Consider the following 25,813-nt stretch of genomic DNA (forward strand, 5'->3'; position numbering starts at 1 on the left):
CCGGTAATTGCAGTCGTTAACAGTCCTCAACAGGTTTAACATACCCACTGAGTCAACCACCCATCTCCTACTACCCTTCTGAGAAAAAACCCATCCTCCATTGTTGACCCTTCTGAGACCACATTTCTTCATTCTTGAGAAATCCAGCTTGCCTGCTAGAAAGTTGTCAACAGTGTCAAAGAGGAATTTACAAATGGGAGGTTCTTGATTTCCTCCACCTGATTTTTGCCTTCATCCCAGTGACTCTGCCTGATGCAGAATTTGCTTCAAATAGCCAGGGATTTAGCATCACCGACACAGCTACGTATCCTTAGAAGGAGAGGAAAGGGCGGGAAAGCAACGCAAACGAAGCTTAAAGCAACATCTTGACTTTTAGGGCAGTAAGACATATTTCTGAAGAGCACTCATGCACATCACGGCCTTACTGAATCACTGAACCACCTTCTTGCCAAAAATAACAAACGGAAAAGGCTGTGCCATGGGAGTAGACAGGAGTTTTGTTGGGGGGAGGCAGGCCTTTTGTTGGGGGGCCAGGCCTTTCGTTGCTGGGGCAGAACCTCAGCTATGCATATTTTTTTATGGGTTTGGGGGGCAGCTTATCCCCCTTGGCTACCACCTTGGGCTGTGCCCAGGAAATCTAAATGTTGCACCAAGGAAGGAGCCAACCAGAGAGTTTATTTATGATTCCGTTTATATCCCAGTATTCTTTTGAGAAGCTCAAGCTTGGGTCCCCAGCGATTGTCGGACCACAACTCCCCTCATCCCTAGCTAGCAGAAGCAGCGGTCAGGGATGATGGGAGTTGTAGTCCAGAAACAGCTGGGCGGCCTAAGTTTGAGAGACACTAGACCATAGAGGGAGCAGGGGACTCATCACTCAATGAGGACTACCTGATTTGTGTCCCTGCTCCTGCAACCCCACAAACTCCCATTCAAGGAAGCTGTCATCTGCACATGTGCAACAGCTGCCACAAATTATTATTATTATTTATTAAATTTCTTCCCCGCCCTTCATCCCAGGATCACAGGGCAGCTTACAATATAAAAACACAAAAATAACATAACGTAGTAACAAACAAACAAAATACCCCCCAGTTTAAAAGGCCGTAGATTGTTTAATTTGCCAAAGGCCTGGGAGAAGAGGAATGTTTTTGCCTAGTGCCTAAAGATTTTTAATGAAGGCGCCAGGTGAGCCTCCTTGGGGAGAGCATTCCAAAGTGGGGAGCCACTGTAGAAAAGGCCCCGTTCTCATGTTGCCACCCTCCAGACTTCTTGTGGAGGGGGCACACGAAGAAGGGCCTCAGATGATGATCACAGGGTCAAATGCACACACCTCAGCTTACCCACGGCTTCCATTTTCTAATTGGATGGAAGCTGGTTTAAGGGAAATGCCAGGAATTGAACTTGGCGTCTTAATCATGCAAAGCATGTCCTCTGCTGTGGAACCTCAAGAATGGTAATCATAAGTGTCCCATATGACTACATGGCCCCCCAGCCCCATACCTCCCCAGGTGCCCATTGGCTACTCATTCCATCTCATCCTGCCTCTGCTCCTATTTAGGAACAACATATCCAAGAAATATGCAACAGTGTAGGAGAGCCCTTGATAATTACCTGTCTCAGTGCAGGATATTACGAAGCTGCAAAACACCTATCATCATAAGAGGGCAAAGCCATGTCCTCTGTTGATTCAGGGGGCAGAACTCCCTTTAGCAGACTGAAGTTACAGGATAGTAGATTTTGACGGAACATCAACGGAAACTTCTTGATAGTAAAAGCTGTTTTTTTATAGTAAATACCTGTAGATTGTTTTTTTCTCTGGCTTTACTTCCTTCCTGCTTCTCCTTCTCCATTTCAGTTTGTGCTGGCCTTCCTTTTGTTAACCTCATGACTGTTATGGTACACGTGTAATGTTTTGAGGGTTTCTGTTGAGGAGAACAGTGCTGCCCTGCTCTCTAAGCGGTTCCTGGGGCAGCTCTACACAGCAGTGACTTCCTTGGTGAAAGCCAGCTCATTAGGGAGAGGTAAAAGGTAATGGTAAAGGACTCCTGGATGGTTAACTCCAGTCAAAGGCGACTATAGGCTTGCAGCGCTCATCTCGCTTTCAGGCCGAGGTAGCCAGCGTTTGTCCACAGACAGCTTTCCAGATCATGCGGCCAGCATGACTAAACTGCTTCTGGCGCAATGGAACACTGTGATGGAAACCAGAGCACATGAAAATGCCATTTACCTTCCCGCTGCAGCGGTACCTATTTTTCTACTCACACCGATGTGCTTTCAAACTGCTATGTTGGCAGAAGCTGGGACAGAGCAATGGGAGCTCACCCTATCAGGGGATTTGAACCGCCGACCTTCTGATCGGCAAGCCCAAGAGGCTTGGTGGTTTAGACCACAACACCAACCGCATCCAGGGAGATGCAGGGCAACTGCCCCACCAATCTATGCAGCTGGGTAAAAGGTAAAGGTAAAGGGACCCTTGACCATTAGGTCCAGTCGTCGCCAACTCTGGGGTTGCGGCGCTCATCTCACTTTATCGGCCGAGGGAGCCGGCGTACAGCTTCCTGGTCATGTGACCAGCATGACTAAACCATTTCTGGGGCACCAGAGCAGCGCATGGAAACGCCGTTTACCTTCCTGCCGGAGTGGTACCTATTTATCTACTTGCACTTTGACGTGCTTTTGAACTGCTAGGTTGGCAGGAGCAGGGACTGAGCAACGGGAGCTCACCCTGTTGTGGGGATTCGAACTGCCGACCTTCTGATCGGCCAGTCCTAGGCTCTGTGGTTTAACCCACAGCGCCACCCACATCCCTCTATGCAGCTGGGTAGGCTTGCCTAAACAGAAATGGCTTTAGCAGGCACCGGAAAGAGTATAGCAAAGGCATCTACCTGTGGTCAATTTGTGTCATGGACTGACTGGATTCAGAGGAGTGGTGAGAGGCAGCAGCTGGGGAACCCCCAAGGGAACGCCCAACCAGGGGAAGAAGGCTCAGAGCCAGGAGACTGGTGGTGGGATGACGGCAAGTGGTCAGAGGGTCCCTTCTTCCAACATTACAATTCTATGATTCCGTGAAGGCCCCCTTCCATTCTGAGACTCTGTGTTTGTGCCCTTCTCTATGCTGGAGCAGTTTCATGAAAACAGTTGAGTAGGAAATGAATGGGTGTCACACTGTTCATCAATGAGCAACCCTTTCTGGCATGGCATTAAGAAGCCCAGAGAAAGGTACCAAGCTCTGCTTTCCCTTTCCCTCTGCAGCGAATGAAGAAGCCCCTGTATTTCATTGACTCTCCGAAGGCCGGAGTCCATGCAGAAAGACGAACAGCGTCCGCCTTTCGTTGTTGGACAACAAGCTTTGCCTAGGCCAGCTGTTAGAGCCGGGGCAGATGACAAGAGGCGCTGACAATGCAGCTACTTAGGCAAAGTGAATAGTTCATTAAGCGATTAAGCGCCAACAAAGATTGCAGTTTCCATGTTGTAATCTTGCAGTCATATCCCAAAGTGCTAGGAGGGAGGCCAGGGCAAGAAAGGGGTGGCAGGGCTTTCTGCTTATCGCCTCCAGGCAGGGATAAAGACATTATCAGTCTCCCTTGGTTACAATCAGGCCTGCAGCAACCCTGGACATTTGCAGGACATCTGGCTTCCTTGTCTTCTTTATACCCAATTAAGGAGCAATGCTAACCTCCCCCATGACGGCCCAGCTGGGCTTTAGGGAGTGATATCTGCAGTCCTGCCATGAACAGGGTGGAAGCTGGCACACAGATTGGGCCCAGTGCTGTCATGTGATGGCAGGAGGGCCAGATCTGGCAGATCCCGGACTGACACGGCCCTGCCTTGCCCCACAATGCCCAGTTGTGGGGCCTTCTCACTGCGGAGAAAGTGGGAGGTCCGCACCAGTGGAGGGAGGCTGGCGTCAACTGCAAGAAGAGGCAGGAGAATGCAGCTCAAGCAGGATGTGTGGAGGGACACTTGCACCCAATCCAAACTCTTCCCCCAGCCCAGCGGGAAGGGGGTTCTGATTTCTCTGCCCATCTGTTGGAAGGGGCAGAAGCAAGCAAAAATGGACCCATGGGGACATTAATTCTATGGTTCAATGGTGGAACCAGCCCAGCAGTACAGTGATACCTTGGGTTACAGACACTTCAGGTTACAGACGCTTCAGGTTACGGACTCCGCTAACCCAGAAGTAGTACCTCGGGTTAAGAACTTTGCTTCAGGATGAGAACAGAAATCGTGCTCCGGCAGTGAGGCGGCAGCAGGAGGCCCCATTAGCTAAAGTGGTACCTCAGGTTAAGAACAGTTTCAGGTTAAGAACGGACCTCCGGAACGAATTAAGTTCTTAACCCGAGGTACCACTGTACTATCATGCTCCACTGAGCCTGCTTGCGTGCAAGGGCAACACACTGGGCAAGCAGTAATAATAATAATATGTTGTTGTTGTTGTTATTTATACCCCGCCCATCTGGCTGGGTTTCCCCAGCCACTCTGGGCGGCTTCCAACAGAATATTAAAATACAATAATCTATTAAACATTAAAAGCTTCCCTAAACAGGGCTGCCTTCAGATGTCTTCTAAAAGTCTGATAGTTGTTTATTTCTTTGACATCTGGTGGGAGGGTGTTCTACAGGGTGGGTGCCACTACCAAGAAGGCCCTCTGCCTGGTTCCCTGTAACTTCACTTCTCGCAGTGAGGGAACCGCCAGAAGGCCCTCGGAGCTGGACCTCAGTGTCCAGGCTGAACGATGGGAGTGGAGATGCTCCTTCAGGTATATTGGGCCGAGGCCATTTGGGGCTTTAAAGGTCAGCACCAACACTTTGAATTGTGCCCGGAAACATACTGGGAGCCAATCAAGGAGAGGTAGCAGGTTACTGGATCCCAACCAGAGTCTTTAAGGCTTTGTATTCCCCCAAAAGGGGCACCCCTTGTGGCGGTTGCCCAAACCAGGAAGTATAAAAGAGCTTGCTTGCTCATTTGCTCTGTCCGGGGTCCTGAAAGACCAGCCCTGTGACCACTCTTGTATCCAGGAGCTCTGACCTGTGGCTGAAACTTGCTTGTCTGTTTTCTCTGCCCCACCTGACTACGGCTTCCTCTTTGGCAGGGCTGGACAAGGTCTGGGGCAGTGCAAAAGCTTGCCCATTCGCCTAAGGCAGAGACGACCCGTGGAGTGCCCACCAAATTCTTCAGACTACAACTCCCAACATCTCTGACTGTTGACCCAACCAGCTGGGACTGATGGGAGTTGCAGTCCATAACAACAACAGGAGGGTTCACTGCCCTGTGCCTGCCCAGAACACAGCAACAGAGGTTAAGAAAGTGTTCTTTCTTCATGCTGGTAAGGGTAGAGACCCAGCGGAAGCACAGGGCCCAGGTATGCAAGCAAGGCAGGAGATTCAGAGCTGAACGAAAGCAGCAGAGATGTCCCAACCGAGGCCACGCCTTTCTCCACCCAGCTTTTAAACATACGGTGTGGTGAGATCATTTGTAAGACACTCTCACTTTACAGGAATGCAAATGAGCATTGAGATGGGTTGATGCATCCCATTGTGTTTATGGCGGAGGTGGTGTCCGGTTCTGGGTAACAAAACGGCATCCTGCCCCCTGCTCAACCACCCCATGGGCTGGTTGAGGAGCCCTCTCCAAAGAGGCTCTGCACTCTGCTAGACGGATGGTGGACAGAGCTGGAAGATCACGTCTCTGACTCCTGGAGTCAAAAGGGGAGAAACCTCCACCCGCCATTGCTGGGAGCAGCCTTCATCTCCACCCTATTCTGCTTCATTTCTTTCCTGCTTCTGGTCATCCTGATGGGACTGCCAAACCATACCAGATCCTGAAGAAGCCAAGGGGCCTGGGACAACCATCCCTGACCCATGTCATATGATGCCAGGGGCTGGCAGGACGTGAGAGCCAGTGTGGTGTAATGGTTAAGAGCGGTGGGCTCGTAATCTGGGGAACCGGGTTCGCTTCCCCGCTCCTCCACATGCAGCTGCTGGGTGACCTTGGGTCAGTCACACTTCTCTGAAGTCTCTCAGCCCCACTCACCTCACAGAGTGTTTGTTGTGGGGGAGGAAGGGAAAGGAGAATGTTAGCCGCCTTGAGACTCCTTCGGGTAGTGATGAAGCGGGATATCAAATCCAAGCTCTTCTTCATCGGGGGAAAAGGGGCTGGAGTCTGACACGGGAGATGGGGGTCAGTGATTTGTGGGGAACTGTACTGGCCAGGAGTCCAGAGGCAGGGGAAGCTTCAGAGCTGGAAGGTGGAGCACAGGATAGGTTAGAGGAAGAGGCAGGTAAGGAAAGCGAAGGACCAGGTACTTTCCTGCCCTCTCCTGTACCACTGTCTCACAGAACCAGTAGGGGATTGAAAAGGGAGGAGCAGAGGACGTTGCCATGCAGGTGCAGTCTCCGGCTGCGTGTGTGCAGCCCGGCAGGGGAAGGCATGTAAACTGGTGGAGAGGGAGTGGTCCCCTGCTGATGCAGCTGCTCCACAGAGCAAGGACCTGGGGATAGCTGCCTAGATGCTATATTGGTGTGTGTAGGTCCCTAGAGCTGTAGAAGTGGCTGTGTTATCTTTGACAATGAAGAGCTAATGATCTGCCATGTGCGTTCCTTTGGCTAGGATGTGCCCTTGACATACAACAGGGATGGAGACCCCGTGGTCTTCTAGATGTTGGAAACCAACTCCCATCAGCCCCAGTCTGCAGGGCGATAGGTTGAGAATTATGGGAGATGTAGGGCAACAACTGTAGATGGCCGCAGGTTCCCCATCCCTGACTTATCACTTGACCTACAGCTTCAAAACAATGGGAGGGAGCTTGCTTTTATGGCAACTGGCCCTGAAGGAGAAACAACCCCCCTCCCATCACAACTGTTACTAGTGTTGGTGGTCCAACACACACACACACACTCCTTCTCACCAAGCCGTGCCTTAGATCTTTACTTTTTTTCAAATACAAGATTGGGAAGCAGATCTCCGCTTCCCCTGGAAGCCAAAACGGCCTATTACTTTAAGAAAAAACAGAAACAGATCTGTTCCTCCACATTCCTCTGCTGGCTAAGCTGATCTCCCAAATGCTACCCTGATGAAAAAGCTGACATCAATTAATAGAGGTGCCAAATCCAATTATTTTGCCATTTGGCTCATCATGAGAAGCTTAGGCATTGGGTCTATATTTAGATTCTCCTCTGGAGGGTACCTAGCCTTTCTTCTGGGGGCAGGAGGAAAGTTAGAAATTATAGTTTGTTGTTGGTAGGAACACAAGAAGATGCCTTACAGCAGGCATAGGCAAACTCCGGCCCTCCAGATGTTTGGGACTACAATTCCCATCATCCCTAGCTAACAGAACCAGTGATCAGGTGGTTTGGACCACAGTACCACCCGCATCCAGGGAGATGCAGGGCAACTGCCCCATCAATCTATGCAGCTGGGTGAAAGGTAAAGGCAAAGGGACCCCTGACCATTAGGTCCAGTCGTGACCGATTCTGTTTTTTTTAAAAAATGATATTTATTGAATTTTATTTTTAAATTACAGAAAAAGACAAAGCAAAGAAAAAACAAAAAAGAAAAAGAAAACAAGCCACATCCAACAATACAAATTCAAAAAACAAAAATACACCACAAACAGATAGAAATAAAACCATCATTCTCAAATCTTCAACTTTTATTACCTTCTTTCTTTGACCTCCTCCTCCTCCCTTTTTTCGTATCCTAGTTAATAATTATCGCAGCAAATCCTTTCCATATTTCATAATATTCTGTCACTACATTACCTTAATCTATTTTCATCTTATCTTATAAAAAACCTTAAAACTTAAAACTTAAATCTTATTTTTACCCACTTCTCATAACCATAATATTCTTGCCTAATTCTTTAAACATTTTTGCTAGAGCCAAGTAATTTCGTTCCAACATTTTTCTAACAGTCATCAATTTTATAAAACAGTCCTAGTGATAAAAAAAAGAAATAGAAACAATCCAATCTTCATCCAGCGTCCCTTCCTCCTGGTCCCGGGTTTTGTCAGTCCTTTTTATCCCATCGATCTAGCGCATTAACCTGGTAACCTTATATCCGAGGCCCTTAAGTCTCTTCCATGTCCCTTCCGCTGCTCTTCTTCATATTCACCTTTCACTCGTGGGAACTCCAGCTTGGTAATGTTTTTGACCCTTTTCAACAAATCAGCCCCTTTTCCATAGTCCAGATTAAACTCCATGTGGTATTTAAAAACATGTTTCAGAATCCCTCCAAAATTGAGAGCCCCCACAGCTCCAAACATCTCACGGCCCATTGCCAGACTCGGAAAGTCCAAACATCCCTGCATAGGGGGGTCTATCCAACCCCCCATTTCCAAACCAGTCCAAACTTTATCTTTCCAAATCTGGCTTTTTCCAAGTTCATTTGTCAAATCCAAAAGCTCATGTTCCTGCAGGGCCGCAGCTCCCTCCATCTCTGGCGCCCAAGATTCAGCAACATCCCCTTCTCTCATCTGTTCTGTCAGGGCACACTCCTGATTTAATTCCTGGGTGGGCTCCATATAGTTTCCCACTGCCTGTTCAAAAATTCTGACCGCATTAGTCATCAAATCCGTCTTCTCAGTTAACTTTCCAGTAGGGAATTTGTTTTACAGAGAGCACACAACAGAGCTTCTGAATACATTGTCCTACAAGGTCACAAGCCTATTCCCACGATTGTAATCTGTGACAGCTGCAAGCTCCCTGGAATTAGTTACAGTTTCCCAGTCTCCCTCTAGGGGGAAAACTTCTATTTGTTCTTGCAACAAAGTTTCTTTTTTGAGATATTTTGTCAATATTTGTTCCTTTAAAATGCGAAAGGAAACAGTGGAATCACTATGTTTCTCTTCTTTTAGCTATCTGTCAAAAACGTTTGTCTCTGGTCAATGAGCTTCAAACGTCAGTCCTGACACCCCGCTCCAGGATCAGGACGGTGGAAAGTTACTTTACTTTAAACTCACTTCTGCAGGTTTAAACAGTCCGAAAAAGACCCCCCTTCTTCTCCTGCTGCCGAAGGGGGGTTCAAGAGTTTTAAATGATGAAAGCCAATCCTTTAGAAGCGATTTTCTGAGCTCTAGTTTATGTTGTCTTTGCTTTATTCTGTCTACAAAGAAACGGAAGGCTGACTTCCTGTTTAGACCTTCCCGTTTCAGTACCAAATTGAAGTAAATTTTTAAGTCCAATTCCTTTCTGCTCGCAAGTCCTTATTTAAAGTCCAATTGTTCAAAGTTTAAGTACTCACGGGTGCTTATTTTAGAAGCCAAATTGTCCCAGGAAAAAGGCAGCGCTCTCCGGCAACGGCTATGCAGCTTCGCTCCACGGAAATAGCAGTTGACTCACAGCACCGTGCCACTTCCCCCTCTTCGCTTCGGAGCCCGTTAGTGGGTTCCTTTGCGGGTTGGGGGGGCGCTAAGGGTGCCCGCCGAGTCCCATGGTCACAGGCTTCATCCGCCTGTGATTTTTAAAAGGGTCCCCGCTTCGCCGTAGCAGAAAAGACCCGTTTCGCGCGGAGCTAATCCCTCCAGTTCAGAGGGAGTCCGCCATTGACGATGGCGCCACCCCGGAAGTCCCAGTCGTGACCGATTCTGGGGTTGCGGCGCTCATCTCGCTTTATCAGCCGAGGGAGCTGGCGTACAGCTTCCGGGTCAAGTGGCCAGCATAACTAAACCAATTCTGGCGAACCAGAGCAGCACACAGAAACGCCGTTTACCTTCCCGCTGGAGTGGTACCTATTTATCTACTTGCACTTTGACGTGCTTTCAGACTGCTAGGTTGGCAGGAGCAGGGACGGAGCAACGGGAGCTCACCCTGTCGTGGGGATTCGAACCTCCGACCTTCTGACTGGCAAGTCCTAGGCTCTGTGGTTTAACCCACAGCGCCACCCGCGGCCCTAATAATTGAATAGGATGTCCCTATTTTCGTCAAAGAAATGTTGGAGGGCGTGTGATAGAATTTCAGATTCCATACTCAAAAAAGTGAGGATTTTGGGATCATGGCGGTGCTTTTGTCCTCGGGCATCTCTTCCCCCCTTGTAGCCTCAGATGCAAAGGGGAGGATTTTAGAGAGAGAAAATACACAATTTGTTGCTCCATTCTGTTCATATCCCATTCATTTCTTTTTTCAGAGAGTAGTAATTAGTCATCTCAATTACTGTTTCCAGATCCAGAGGGGGTGGATGTTGTTCAAGGAAACAAGTTGTGCGAAGGTGTGTTATTTGCTCACTCTTTGGATCCAGGCCGCGAATGTTGCGTCTGTATTCGTACTCCATGGTACAAAAATGAAATGAAATCTTCACACAGTCCTCAGAACAACCGGTTTGGCCTCTTTTTAGAAGCATGTCAGGTATGCCGCTCTTTCCTGTCCTGCAGATTGCCAGGAGGCCGTGAGAAGCAGCAGCTGGTTGTTACTTAACCACTCGTTATGGATTTGGCGTGTAATTATGAGTAGGTGGAACAGTTCCAGAGAGGGAGGGAGAAAGAGAGAGAGAGAGGTGTTTGGGTATTCCAGTTTGGCCCGATTGCAGAAGTGGGCCCAGTGTAACAGAGTGAAGCTGATGAAGAATTTCATGGGTCTGGAAGTAAGGGAGCTTTGTTTCTGAGATGGATAGATATTCTACCTGTCAGGCTTTGCAAGGGCTTCTCCTTGAGAAGGGGAGAGTCTCTTGCGCTCAAATCCTGCTCACGGGTTTCCTGCTGGCTGGACTAGATGAGAGCCATTGGCCTGATCCAGCTACCTCTTCTTATGTTCTTATGGCAATACCAATCCACTGATTCTACATAAGGCAGCTTCCTGTATTCGTCCTGTTTTTTAGAAGGAATTTTGGGCATGCATTTTCTAAGATTGCCAGGGATCAGTGACCAGGCTCGTGGATTTCATTAAAGGCTTCTCAACCTTCCCCACACTGATTTGATCACCATGCGTGTTGAAATCACATGCTTAGAACACATTTTGTGTTTTCACCTGATTTTGTGGAACCATATTTACGTTCTCTATGGAGCCTTTGTGATGGGGCTTACTATTCTGCAAAATTTGGGGTTTTCCATTCGTTTCTTCTCTCTTCGCATCAAAAGCTGCTCACTTTGGAAGAGCATCATGGAGGGTTGCAAGTTAGCGTTGGCTTTTATTCGTAAGCAGCATCAACCAAAGAATTGGCGCTTGCTGGCGTGTTATCTCCAATTACCTACAAGCTAGGTGTACATCATCGCTGCTTCCCATGAGAGTTGACTCAGCACTAGGTTTCTGTAAGGCTGTTGAATAACCAGCATGTGACAGCGACACCTGCCCACAAATGGCACTGCGGTGACTCACGGTGGCAGAACCAAGACTGAGAGCACAGTGGTGAACTGAGCCCTCGTGTCTTTCATTATGTTAAATGAAACATGTGTCACTGAGGGTTCAGGAGGCTAGTGCATTCTCGGTTCATGAGTGTCTCCAATCCTCTGCCCTTGCTGGATGCACTGGGGTGTACATGTGCTCAGCATCTGATTGCATGCACACACATGCTCAGACACACATACGAAACATGCCAGCAACTCAGAACTGGCTCAGAATGAGAGGAGGGTGAAAACCGAGGCAGGAAATGGGTCTCCTCATTCAGCTGGAGGAACAATGGGCAAAAACGTCCACCAATTAATTAAGTCGATCAGCCACACATTAAATCATTTAGTCAGGTAGCTAACTTTAACTTCATACATTAAAACAAGAAACTAAGCCAAATAACTGGAATGCCTTGCATTAAACAAGTTGATGAACAGACACCATGTGTCTTTTATGTGTATTTCAATGAACCGAATAGAAAGAATTTGAGTCAGGGGGGCGTGGAGATTGTGTGTATGAACTTAACAGTGCTTAATTTGTTTATTTTAGTTGCTATTCTCTTAATATTGATTTACAGATTATAAAGGCCATATTGATGTGTTCATCACAAAACACGTCTTTTGCTGAGATTCTGATGTTTAGCTTATTTTTCAGTTGCTGCTTTGTTAATAGTGCTTTACAGATGGTAATTGTTTCGCTGATAATTTTATGCAATTTATGCTGCATCTGTGATGCTCTACTACTTATTTGGCAATCACTCATAGCTGAGTAAGATTGTCTTCCATGAAAATGGTCTTAACAGTGAGTCTGTAACTGACTGTGGAGGCCAATTCTGAATCCACACATCCTTCCACAGTGGGGACATAGGTTTCCGGACAGGAGTTGATCATGGTGTGGATTTGCCAAACATGCCTTCCTCTTAGCACATTTCTCCCTTTCGTCCTGAGTTTGAGCGTCTTCAAAGTCCATGACACTTTTGGTAAAGACTGTTCTCCAACTGGAGCGCTCACAGGCCAGTGTTGACCACAAACAGGTTGACCACAAACTTGACATGAGCCAACAGTGTGACGCGGCAGCTAAAAAAACCAATGCAATTCTGGGCTGCATCAATAGGAGTATAGCGTCTAGATCAAGGGAAGTAATAGTGCCACTGTATTCTGCTCTGGTCAGACCTCACCTGGAGTACTGTGTCCAGTTCTGGGCACCACAGTTCAAGGAGGACACTGACAAACTGGAACGTGTCCAGAGGAGGGCAACCAAAATGGTCAAAGGCCTGGAAACGATGCCTTATGAGGAACGGCTAAGGGAGCTGGGCATGTTTAGCCTGGAGAAGGGGAGGTTAAGGGGTGATATGATAGCCATGTTCAAATATATAAAAGGATGTCACATAGAGGAGGGAGAAAGGTTGTTTTCTGCTGCTCCAGAGAAGCGGACACGGAGCAATGGATCCAAACTACAAGAAAGAAGATTCCACCTAAACATTAGGAAGAACTTCCTGACAGTAAGAGCTGTTCGACAGTGGAATTTGCTGCCAAGGAGTGTGGTGGAGTCTCCTACTTTGGAGGTCTTTAAGCAGAGGCTTGGCAACCATATGTCAGGAGTGCTCTGGTGGTGTTTCCTGCTTGGCAGGGGGTTGGACTCGATGGCCCTTGTGGTCTCTTCCAACTCTATGATTCTATGTGTTTCCCATTTCGTCGGTGTTTATACTACATTTTTTTAGATTTGCCTTGAGAGAGAATTTAAACCCCTTTTGTTGACCACCAGCATTATGCTTTCCATTTTTAAGTTCGGAATAGAGTAGTTGCTTTGGAAGACGATAATCAGGCATCCGCACATGACCAGTCCAACAAAGTTGAAGAATCATCGCTTTGACACTAGTGATCTTTGCTTCTTCCAGTACACTGGCATTAGTTCGCCTATCTTCCCAAGTGAAGTGTAAACATTTTTGGAGACACCGCTCTACTATGTTGTCGTTAGCCAGTGGAGGTGCAGTGCTTAGAGTGTTGGGGCATGACCTGATAGCCCTGGGTTTGACTTCCTACTTGACTCAGTCGCTGCCTCTCCCAACTGCCCTACCTCACAGGGTTGTTGTGCTGATTAGATGAGGAGTGGGAGAACTATGCAAAAGCCACCTTGAGCTACAGGGATCGAAAGGTGGGCTATAGGCACAACAAACAAATAAACAAAAATAAAATAGAATACTGTTTGTAAGCCGCTTTGGGATTCATTTGAAATTCAATAAATGTAACTGGGCACAGAATCGGCACAGAAAGCCAATAAATCAAACTAAAAGCCCAGGCGACGAATAACTGGGGAAACCCAGCCAGATGGGCGGCGTATAAATAATAAAATTATTGTTGTTGTTATTATAACTGCATAATAAGAGAGGGGAGAGCTCCTGTGGCACAGTAAGTGTGCCTGGCTGTTAACCAGAAAGTTGGTGGTTCAAGCCCACCCATCCTGATGGACTAAATGACCCTGGGGAGTCCCTTCCATAGGTGCAGCCAGGATTTATTTTGGGGAGGGGCAGGACACCCACCTGTCACCATCCTCTGTCTGGCTCACAGCCTCTCTCAACCTTGGGTCCCCAGATCCTGTTGAACTACAACTCCCATCACCCCTAGCTAGCAAGGCCAGAGCTCAGGGATGATTGGAGTTATAGTCTAACAACATCTGGGGACCCAAGGTTGAGAAACACTAGTAGATTCGGAATGAAATGTCTCAACAGCAGTTGTTTTAAATTACTTTCTTTGGACCCCAAGTGCTCAGAACAATCGCTTTCTACAGTTTCTACTTTTAGTTTAGTATTTTTATTTACTTGATTTAGGAGGACAACTGTCTCCCTGTCCCCTTGCCGCTCCTGGCTATGCCAGTCAACGGTCCCTTCCAACTCTCGGATTCCTATACGGGTCCAGCAGAACTCGAACCCGCGACGGGGGTTGGCAGCGGCTGGGCGCGCGTGCGCCTTTACGCGCCGGGCGGGCGTGATGTCAGCGCCTGCGGGGCGGGCTGAGTCAGCGCACCGCCCGCCCGCCCCGCATTGTTGCCTCGCCGCCTGTTTGCTGCGCTCACCTGTCCCCACCCACCCGGGCGGGGCGCCCCGCGACGCGAGCGAGCGCACCTCCCTTGGCGGAGTCCCGCGGACGCCCTGTCCCGGCTGCGCGGCGAGAGCGATCGAGCAACCGAGCGGGTAAGTGCTAAGCGCCTGGCTTTGGGCATCTTTATTTCACCAAAGTTTGGATCCGTGGTTCTCCAGTTCCGGCGCGTATTCGCCGTGGCGCGGAGAGGTTTGGCGCGGGCTTGGAAACGACGCTGCTTGCTTCTGAGGAGCCTCGCCGAATCCCGACGCCTGATCTCCCCGCGCTCCTTTTCCTCCTGGCGAGCGATCCATCCGCGAGTGGCTTAAGCCGGAGGGCGCACGGCGGCTGGAACGCGCGCTCCAGGCTTTCCCACGTTAGCTCGCCCTGTTGGGGGCTTAAGCGGCTTTCGGATTCCGAGGGCGTGGGTCACAGCTTCAGGAACGTGGAGACGGGTCCGCAAGCGGGTTAGACTGGAGGTTGGGCACGTTTGGAAACTATTTTAGCAAAACTTCTTCCCTGCGTTGCTCGGCGCTGTTTTTAACTCCCCATCTATGTTTATTTAGCTCCCGAACGATTTTTTTCTACTAATTTCTTGTCTGTCTCGGGCTGCAAATTTGGCAGTCCAACACGCATTTGTATTCGGTACTTTGGGCTTCACTGTTTATTTAGTCTTCCCAGTTCAGTGGGTGAGCATCTGCCTGTGTCTTTATACATAATCTGCCAACTGAAGATGTATAGGATGAAATTCTGTCCTCAGAAGGCTTGTGGCAAGATAAACCTATTGGTCTTTAACAAGCCACCTTTCTTTAAAAAGTGAAGGGGGAAAAAACAATAGCATCGTCCCAGCATGCTGAAATATTGAAATAATAATTCCAGCCCCCTTTGGATTAAATGTACCTGAATAGGTAGGTTTAAGTGATTTCAGGTTTCTGTATTCCTTGCGTTGGGTCATTTCTGAGTTTGATTCTATGCATGTTTACTCAGAAGTAAGCATGAGGTCAGTGGGGCTTACTCCCAAGTGTGTGTGTAGGGCAGGCTTTGCAGTCCTGGTCATGTCTGCTTGGGAATAAGGCCCAATGAATCTGGTGGAGTTTTCTTCCGAGTAAATGACTTTGGGATTAGGGCAACAACTTTGGTGGAATTATGCCAGTTTGTAGGATCAAATTTGCTGAGTGCCAGTGTGGCCAGCATCCAAAGAATCACACTGCTGTTTCCAAGGGAAGGGGTCATACAGACAAATCTCACTTGATGCTCCCTGGTGCAGTTGCCTCTGTTCCCTTCCCTGTATCTAACCTTTGATTGTATGTTCCTTGGGGCGGGTACCTACCCTCTTAAGACCTTGCAAAGCTCTATGCACATTGAGGGTGTTGTATTAAATGTAATGTTGATGATCATGAGAACACTTGAGTTTGAGAATTGTACTGAGATGTGCCATTGTTGTGCAAACGAGGCCTGAAAATGGATGCTGTTGAACCCTGAATTTATTTGCCTCTTTCTCCCCTCCCCTCCCTCCCCCCTAATCTTTCCTTGCCACAGGGGGCCGTTTAGGCAGACAAGGAAACTAGAGTTCCACCCTTGTGCTCTGCTCTTAAAAACAATTATTTCTTTATACTCTCAGTTGATTTCACTTCAAATGGCAACCTTGAAATTCTACAGTAAATCATCTTTGCTGAATGTGAGAGAATAGCTGGGGAGGCTTTGCAATAATATTCCTACTGTACAACATGTTCTGGTCTTGCTGCGTAGACCAGCCTTTTGCTTTGCCTCACCTTTTTTTGCAATTGGGGGGGACATCCCTGCCAGCTTTGCAAGTTGACCTTGTTTGGATTGCTTGACACCTTACTGGTAACAGGGCAAAATTCAGTACATACATTATTCTGTTTCGTTCACCAATAGTTAGAATTTTGCTGCTCTCAGAGTGGTTCAAATACATCTGTGGCCCATACAATATTCTTTTAAGGCAGGCCCAGCAACTGATGTTTCGCCAGGTGCCTTTAGAAAATGAATTTGATTGTGTGTCCGCATTTGTTTGATGTTTTAACCATTTTACTGTGTGATGCTGTGAAATTTATTTTGAGTTGGTAGTTTATATGCATTCTTAGAAATGGTCACGCCATAATGCAGATTTGCTACATTCCTATAAGTAACTAAAAACAAAAACAAACCAACCAACCGCATAATGCAAATGAGATGGGTGGGCAGGCTGAGCAATGGAAAGCTAGGCCAGGTTGTCAGTTACTGGCTAAATTGAGGCTTCCAGTGGGGATTACCCTGGAGAGCATCTCAGCTGCTACAGCTTCTGCTAGGTGAAGAAGGTTCCCAGTTTTAATTCTTAGCATCATCACCAGCTTTAATAGAGCTTGGGTGGTAGGCAGAGGCATTTCCCAGACCAAGGACAGCTGCTTTCAGCTGGATGGATAAATAAATAGACTTGAGCCCCACGCTTATGTCTGCAGGGCCTTGTAGCTAAATGGTAGAGAATCTGCCTTGCATGCCAAAGGTCTCAAGTTCAATCCCCAACATCTCCTGGTAGGGCTGGGAGAGGACCTGTATCTGAAACCCCGGAGAGATGCTTCTAGCCTATTGTCCACACTATGGAGCTAGATAGATTCATGGCCTGACTTGGTATCACTTAGACACTTCTTGTGTTCTGACATTTTGACCTGAGTTTCCACCTAGGAATTATTCTGCACCAGCTCTGTGTTGGGTTCACTTCCCTAAAGAGTCCTTCTCCTGCCCCCCCATGTTATTCCAAGAAAACGAAGCCTGGAGATGCAAGGAGGTAACGCGAGATTTACTCCTGAGCCTGTGGGAATTGGTGTAGAGCAGGTGCGAGGGAACCTTCGGCCCTTGGCGCAGATGTGGCCCTCCAGACCTCTCTGTGTGGCCCCCAGAGCTGCCTCGAAGCCCTGCCCCTTGCCCTCCTCCTCCATTCCCTTGCCAGAATGTGCTCTCGAGCCAGGATAATGCCTCTTGCTTGCCCATGCGAAGAGAGGGGTTTGCGTGTAGAAATCATTGGCTTTTGCATGGCTGGGATTTGGTCTTGCTGTGCAAAGCTGAGATTTGCGTCAAGTTGCTCTTTGCAGTTTAGCTCCTGGCCATATCCTTGGTTCTTGCCTTGCCGGTCAATGGCATGTGGCACCAGGAAATGTGTCCCTTGGGCTGGGAACGTTTTGAGTTTCGTGGAAACTCCTGATACAGAATGGAAGTTCCCTTTCCTGGTGAAAAGTTTGGTGAAATGCAGCAAGCTTGCGTGCTTTCTCATTGCTTTGTTGACCTGGCTTAGAAGATCTCACCCTGTCCTTTTCAGACTAGACTTTCTCTTTTCCCTCTTGAATTCCCAAATCTGCGCTGCCAAGGTTGCTCAGACAGTGGTTACAATCCTCTGTTGTGGGTGCTCACTCGTACTTTTGGCAAAACAAGCCCCGGTTTGTTTGTCATTCAGCCGCTGATTTAATATTTAACTCTGCGAGGTGTCTGCATCGGCCCTTGGTACGTTAGGGAGATTTTGGACAAAGGAAGCCTTTGCAAGGCTAAATTTCCAGTAGCCCCCACCCTCAGCTGGCAAACTGTTATCCTTGTTCGCCACCTCCGCCTATCATTTAAGGCTCTTTTCATGCTGCTGGTGGCTCTTTTGGGCAGAGCCCAGCCGTCCAGCCCTGTTTACCCTCTGGGCCCAACCCCTCTCTTGGAATTTCACAGACCACGGCTTTGGAGAGAGAAATGCTTAACTCCTGGCATCCCGGAAAAGGTCTAGTGCTCACCAGTGAATGAGCAACAATGAGCATACCTCTTAACCTTAGCAGACATGTGTTTCCAAACCTGAGATAATGGAAAATTGGGGGCAGGGGACGTATAGGAGGGCATCTGTAGGCAGAAGGGGTGCTTAACCCTTTCCATGCCTGTGAGGTCGCTCCTGCAAAAAACACCCCTCCAAAACTGCTCCCTCAGGTGAGTTTTTCCTTTTGGAGCCCCGCTGAGACAAATGGGCTACAAATGGCCAGGATTGGGGGTATTTTCAAGGGGAATGGCCAAGGAACTCTTACTTCCTAAAAGCTGGGAGCCTCACTTCATAAGCAGGTAGTTTTGATTTTAGGATGCTTTCAGGAGGTGAGTGTTGCTAAAGTGACAACTGTAATGATGTTAGCAAGTTGCCTGGGATTGAAGGAAGACATTTGCCCTTATTTATCCCTTCGTTCTTATCTGTTTTTCCCCCCGAGTGGCAATTGCTCTTGCTTCATAGGACACAGTGTGAAAGGTTTAGTGCACCAGTGGGGAACCTGTGGCTTTCCAGACATTGCTGGATTCGAGTCATCCTTGACCATGCTAGCGGAGGCTGATGGGAATCGGAGTCCAGCAGGGGGTTGGACTAGATGACCCCCAGGGTCCCTTCCAGCTCTACAATTCCATCTGGAGGGCCACAGCTTCCTTGCCCCTGGTTTAACACCATACCCTGCAATGCTTCCTACATTTGGCATTTTGCCTCTAAATGAGCTTGGATGTAAGATAACGTAGAGCACCAGCTATATATAGATCTAACCCTTGGGTCCCTACAGCTTTACAGAGGCAGCCTGCTTTAGAGTAGGGTTGTCACTAAATCTGATCTGTAGCTCTAAATCTTCTCAGTCCGCTCCCTAAGGTGACAGGGCTCACTTTCTTATCTGAGTTTGTTTTGCTGAATGCTGTGTCTTGCCCTTTTAATCTTCTCCCCACCCCAATGCTCTCTCTTTTATTTTTAAATATAAAACACTGCCATTTTAAATGCTGCTGTTTGTCAAAGATTTCACTTTATCCTGATGGCCATTTGCAGTCGGACTGTTTGTTTCTATTCTGTAGAATATTCTGTAAGGTGGGTGGGGAAGTATTTTGGGTTAATGCCAATTTTTTAAAAATAAATAAATTTGGCACAATCCTGTGCAGGTCTCTTTCCTCCTGCTTAAGTGTGTGTGTGTGTGTGTGTGTGTGTGTGTGTGTGGGATAGGATTGCATCTCTGGTGAACAGTCAAAACTGCCTGTGTTTACACATCACAGGAAACCACCGTTAATAGTTTGCTATGAATGTTCAGGTGGCTCCTCTCTGGTGTGAGTAACAGATCGCAATCCCTGACTTGGCAGTTTTGTGTCCGCTCAGGGGACCGATAATTGTTTTGTGCTCCAAACAAACCACAATGTGAAGCCAAGGTTTATTCTTGGCTTATTAGAGTTTGTTTGAGTGACACAAACCAGGATCCTCTGTTCAGATGCAATGCTAAACCAAGGATTGTGGTTTCTTCCTCCCATTTAAGCTCGGGGAGGAGTGAAGTATGGAAAATCTTTACCTATTGTCTCCCCCTCTCTCCTTTTTAAACCCCCCTCCCCCAGCAATTCAGAATTTTTAAAAATTGTAACTGATGGAATGGATGCAGGAACCAAAAGAGATGCAGTCTGCTGAGCAGAACTAGGAATATTCCAAGTGCTGAGAGTTTAGGTAAAGGTTTGTGGGGGTTTTTTTGGGAGGGGCAAGGGATTGTGCTAGGAATTATTTCTCAGCCTTCCCAATAAAACTGCAACAAGGTTGGGGCCACAAATCCCTGATGCGGACAGGGTTGCTGGCTTTCCATTTCCTAACAAGTCTCCTGCCAGACGAGGAATTCTGTGCTGCTTAGAAGTTTGCTCCCCTGCCAGCATTTTTGTTTTGGTAAAAACTATTATCTCAGCGCATTCCCAACTCTCCCCACCCCCTTTTAAAACCATGTTTTGATTTAAACTGATTCGAATAGTTCCTCAATTTTAAAAATAGACATCGTCGTAATTCAGTGTGCACAGCACTAAAGGCAGCCACATGAGAAGGTTTAAATTGGTTTGTTTGGAGAGTTTATCTCACGCAGGTGTCTGTTACTTATGGTGCGGTCACACCCAGACATTGCTTGCTTCGGGATAAGGTTGCCAGGCTGCAGTTTGGAGACTTTGGCACTTATTTTAAAATTGCTTGTAAATTCAGAGATGAGGCACCTATGGCATTCCTTTCTTGTTGCTATCTTCTTCCTATCTCATCCTGCTCTGCTGCCTGTACTTTTTATCTCTTGGCTCCATTTTCTGCCAGCTGTAGGAAACAGAACTCAGCTGCCCTGCATATCAGGTGGGAAAGAAGGCAGATGAAAGGATTGGGGGGGGCAGTGGAGAGAGAGACCTTTGCGCATGAAGTAGATGCTCTACAGCTGACTTACAGCCCTTCCCTTGAATAGTTTGCTTGGGTGTCTTCTGGTGTCTTGCATATTTCTGTGTCCAGTATGCGATGTGAGCAGCTAATCCACCTTGATGCTGTCACCGAAGTGCGTATCAAAAGAGTCTGCTTGTTTTCAAGTGCAATTGGCGTTTAAACTTGGCTGTGTCTTGTAAACTGCAACATTTGAGGTAACCTGTATGAGATCTGCAATACATAGGTTTACGAATGTGGTCCGGCAAGGTCTTCAATAGAGACCCTGCTCCGGGTTCCGCCATCTCGTTGAAGGTAAAATATGGTAGCAGGTTCTTTCTGGTGGTGGCCCCCTCCGGGTTATTTTCTGTCTGCCTTTCAGGCGCTGCCAGAACGACAAATGTGAATTCTATTTTTATATATATAAAATATTTATTAAAGTTTCACAGATTATACAGACAAACACAACAATACAAACAAATGCAAACAAAAAAAGAACAAGTATAATTTCAAACCCTTATTTTCTTATAACTTGCTTCTCCGACCTCCTCATACTTCCCCTTTCTGCATTCCAATTTCAAATTTTAATTCAGCAAATCCTCACCCTTAAATTTATCTAATTTTTAACCTTTCTTTTCTTTTAACTTAATCCTTACAACTGTAATCCACTTAATTTCTAAACCAGCATCATTCTAACATTCATTAATTTTGCAATGTTTCTTAAGATAGTTCTTAAATTTCCTCCAATCTTCTTCCACCGTCTCTTTTCCCTGGTCTCGGATTCTGCCGGTCATTTCTGCCAGTCCCATATAGTCTATCACCTTCATCTGCCATTCTTCCAAGGTGGGTAGATCTTGTGTCTTCCAATACTTTGCGATGAGTATTCTTGCAGCTGTTGTAGCATACATAAAGAATGTTCTGTCTTTCTTTGACACCAATTGGCCGGCCATGCCCAGGAGAAAGGCCTCTGGTTTCTTAAGAAAGGTATATTTAAATACCTTTTTCATTTCATTATATATCATTTCCCAGAAAGCCTTAATCTTTGGGCACGTCCACCAAAGGTGAAAGAAGGTACCTTCAATTTCTTTACATTTCCAACATTTATTATCAGGCAAGTGGTAGATTTTTGCAAGCTTGACTGGGGTCATGTACCACCTATAAATCATTTTCATAATATTTTCTTTTAAGGCATTACATGCCGTAAATTTCATACCGGTGGTCGACAAATGTGAATTCTACACACTCCTTCTACCCAAGCAAGCAAGGAAGACTTGCGAGAGTTCAAAGACACCTTTCAGCCAGGCAAGGATGGGGCAGAGACTTCAAAGTGCTTCGAGAGGTTTGGATTTGGGCCCTGGGCCTGATTATTACCCATCCCTCGTTTAAGGCCTCCATAGCTCTGTTGGTAGAGCATGAGACTCTTAATCTCAGGGTTGTGGGTTCGAGCCCCACGTTGGGTAAAATGTTCCCTCATTGCAGGGGGGTTGAGCTAGATGACCCCCCAGATCCCTTCCAACTCTGTTAGTCTATGAAATGGTAAGCTGTTTGTACTTTTCCCAGTCAGGATGAGCAACCTGTGGCCTTCCAGTTTTTGTTTTTGTTTTACTTTCATATTTGTTTGTTTGTTTTCACATATTACATTACAATACAAATGTACCAAAGCCAACACCATTTCCTCCCCATCCCCCCATACATTTACATTTATATTTCCTCAATCCATCATATTATTCTTTTCTCCCTCCTTCCACTTTCCTCCGTCCCCACTCGATTTCCTCCACATTATACAATTTACAATAATCTTAATTATACAATAATTATACAATTTTACAGTCTTCTCAAGTCATCTATATATTCTTCTTATCTTTCCTTACTAAGTTTTCTTCCATCCAGTACTTCACATTTTAATCTAGGCATATTAGCGTATCTTTTTTTAAGCAATATTTTGCCGTATATTCATCAAAACATTTCCACTCCTTTTTTGATTTTTGATTCGACTGATTTCTTATTATAGCAGTTAATTTTTGCCAAAATTAAATATTCATTTAGTTTACAAATCCATTCCTTTGTGGGTATAGTTTGTGACTTCCACCTAGCAGCAATCACTATTCTAGCAGCTGTAGCAGATACCATGGGGGGGGATTTTCCTATATGCAAGTACAGCTACAGTGGCCTTCCAGTTGTTGTTGGACTGCAACTCCCATCATGCTGGCTGTTTACCATGCTGGTTGTTGCTGATGGGAGTTGGAGTCGAGCAAAATCTGGAGGGCCGCAGTTCCTCCATTCCTGATTTGCATGAACATAGGTCTTGTGAATTCAGCAGGAGTATCTTGGGCTTGCTGATTAGAAGGTTGGCAGTTTGAATCCCCACAATGGGATGAGCTCCCGTTGTTTGGTCCCTGCTCCTGCCAACCTAGCAGTTCGAAAGCACACTTGTGCAAGTAGATAAATAGGTACCGCTCTGGCGGGAAGGTAAACGACTGGACCTAATGGTCAGGGGTCCTTTACCTTTATCTGCCCCTACTGCATTGCAAGGCGTTAGACTAGATAACTCTTAGTGTCCCTTCCAACTCTGCAATTCTATGATTCTCTGAAAAGGAGTTCAGAAATCTTTTCAATAATAGCCACCACCCTTCCACTGCCTGTGGAACACCCCCCCCCCCAAGAAAGCCTCCTGATATTTAATCTATTGTCTTTCTAGCACCATATGAAGCCTTTTTAAAAACTCCCCCTGGCCTTGAAAAAATAAAATCATATCTCTTAGTGTTCTTCTTCACTGCGTTTTGCTGTGATTTCTGGGATGTGGTTTGTATCTCCACGAAGACATTTTTTGTGGCGCACTCTAATTGCACGACTGCGGCTGAACTTGTGCGCACTGCTGCTCCAATAAGGTTGTTCCTGTTTCAGGGGATTTTTATGTTGCTTGTTTTATCGGCTCTGCAAGTTTTGATCTGTTTGCGGTTGTTCCTCGCCTGGGGAACCCAGCTCCTGGAGTGGCAGTACGAAAACATTTGCAAAACGGCTGCTCCTCTCTCGAACGAAACAGAAAGGCAAGGCAGGTGGTTTGAGGTCGCTCAGGCTTCCTTTGGCTTCTTGGTACCGTTAAGCTGCCTTAAGACCGCCAGCTTCCCAGAATGCCTTGTATCCATATTCTATCAAAAGCTGGCTCTTGTTCAGCTAAGATTTCCCCCCTGCGAAGGTTAAAGCAGGCAATGTAATGGCTAACCGTGTTCTGAAAAGTAGGGTGGATAATGGCATGTTTCGTTTCTTTTTTAAAAAAATAAATTTTTATTAGATTTTCCACAGTGATAACACAAACCACAAAGCAAAATGATACACAAAAACAGAAAAAGAAAAAGGAAGAAAGAAAGGGGGGAACAATAAACAGATAAACAATAACAACAAACTTACCGTATTTTTCGCTCTATAAGACGCACCAGACCACAAGACGCACCTAGTTTTTGGAGGAGGAAAACAAGAAAAAAAATATTCTGAATCTCAGAAGCCAGAACAGCAAGAGGGATCGCTGCACAGCGAAAGCAGCAATCCCTCTTGCTGTTCTGGCTTCTGGGATAGCTGCGCAGCCTGCATTCGCTCCATAAGATGCACACACATTTCCCCTTACTTTTTAGGAGGGAAAAAGTGAGTCTTATAGAGCAAAAAATACAGTAATTCTTCCCAAATCCAACCTTTTAAACATCTTGGTTGACGTCCTCAAATCCCTCCCTTCTGAGTTTCCTTGTAATTAAAAGTAACAGCTTTCCAATATCATTATTAAACTAAAACAATTTCCAATTATAGTCCATCTTATTCACTTTTCTAAACATTCTAAATCCCATTTATTTGATTATAACTTAATTTAACCCTAGGCCTATTTGTTTCTTTCAAGTAATTTCTATTTTTTTATATTACAATATTTATTGTAATATATTTATGTTTCGTTTCTGCCTGTTCTTCCATGCAACACCAGCAACTTATTTAGGGTTGAGGTGTAGTCCAGGCACGAACTTCTAAGTTCCAATAGACTTAAAAACATAAGAAGAGCCTATTGAGTCCAGTATCCTGTTCTCTCAGTGGCCAAGCAGATGCCCATGGGAATTCCCCAGGCCAGGACCTGCGCACAGTGCCATTCTCCCTTCTAACAGTCTTTGGCAGCTGGTGCTGAGAAGCAGTGTTCAAAATTAGCCAGGGGCCAGGTGCATTTTGCTTCTGGTGCGGGTCCAGTTGCAACTACAGTGGTACCTCGGGTTACAGACGCTTCAGGTTACAGACTCCGCTAACCCAGAAATAGTACCTCAGGTTAAGAACTTTACTTCAGGATGAGAACAGAAATCGCGCAGAGGCCCCATTAGCTAAAATGATGCTTCAGGTTAAGAACAGTTTCAGGTTAAGAACAAACCTCCGGAACGAATTAAGTACTTAACCCGAGGTACCACTGTACGTGGAGATTTCTAGGTTCCAGGTTGGTGGTTGCATCTTAAGAACCTCTGCCTTAGTCCAGAATACAGTGGACGCTCGGGCTGCGAGTGTGATCCGTGCGGGATGCACGTTTGCAACCCGCAGCAGTGCGTCTGCGCACACACGGGTTGCGATTCGGCTCTTCTGCGCATGTGCAAAGCGCGATTTGGCACTTCTGCGCATGCACGACCGCTGAAACCCGGAACTAACCCGTTCCGGTACTTCCAGGTTTCGGCAGTCCATAACTCAAAAAAACACAACCTCTGTAACCCGAGGTATGACTGTAAATACCATTTCCCTTGTGTGTGTTTCTCTTCCTTGCGTGCTGGGACAAGTGAATTGTTGTAAGAGGAAGCTACAGTCAAGCAATGAGGTCACAGAATCCTAGAATTGTAGCATGGGAAGGGACTACGAGGGCCATCTAGTCCAACCCCCCCTGGCGAATAGACATTCCGTTGTAGGTTTAAGCTGCCATTTGCCACGTAGTTCATATATCTGGGTTTCTAACACTGTTGGAAACTGACATCTCCATCTGGTTGGCCCCTCCAGCTTTCCTAAGCAGCTCAGCAGAAGAGCTTATTTATTGCATTTCTATTCCACTTTTCCCTCCCTAGAGTCCATGGTTCACACCCCTCCTCAGTTAATCTCTACAACCACCCTTTGAGGTAGGTTAAGAGGTTGTGACTATGAAGGTCAACCTTCATGACTTAAGTGGGGATTCGAACCCTGACCTCCCAGGCCCTAGTCCAACACGCTAACCACTACACTGGCTTCCTAGCCAGTACTT

General features: G+C 46.7%; 2 protein-coding genes across 3 annotated transcripts in view; both read left to right on the forward strand.

Moving 5' to 3' along the window:
• Positions 1-25,813, forward strand: part of DNAI7 (dynein axonemal intermediate chain 7) — a 278,992-nt gene that overhangs the window by 63,302 nt on the left and 189,877 nt on the right. The gene's annotated exons all lie outside the window — the stretch shown is intronic.
• PROSER2 (proline and serine rich 2) overlaps positions 14,366-25,813 on the forward strand; it is a 33,449-nt gene continuing 22,001 nt past the window's right edge. Inside the window, exons 1-2 of one of the 2 annotated variants that reach the window (XM_081210309.1) lie at positions 14,366-14,506; positions 19,758-19,863. The gene's annotated coding sequence lies outside the window, so the exon portion shown is untranslated. The remainder of the gene's footprint in view (positions 14,507-19,757; positions 19,864-25,813) is intronic. The other variant, XM_081210308.1, reaches the window with a different exon arrangement.

Source organism: Podarcis bocagei (assembly GCF_964188305.1).
Source record: "Podarcis bocagei genome assembly, chromosome: 10".
In the NCBI taxonomy this organism is placed as follows: domain Eukaryota; kingdom Metazoa; phylum Chordata; class Lepidosauria; order Squamata; family Lacertidae; genus Podarcis; species Podarcis bocagei.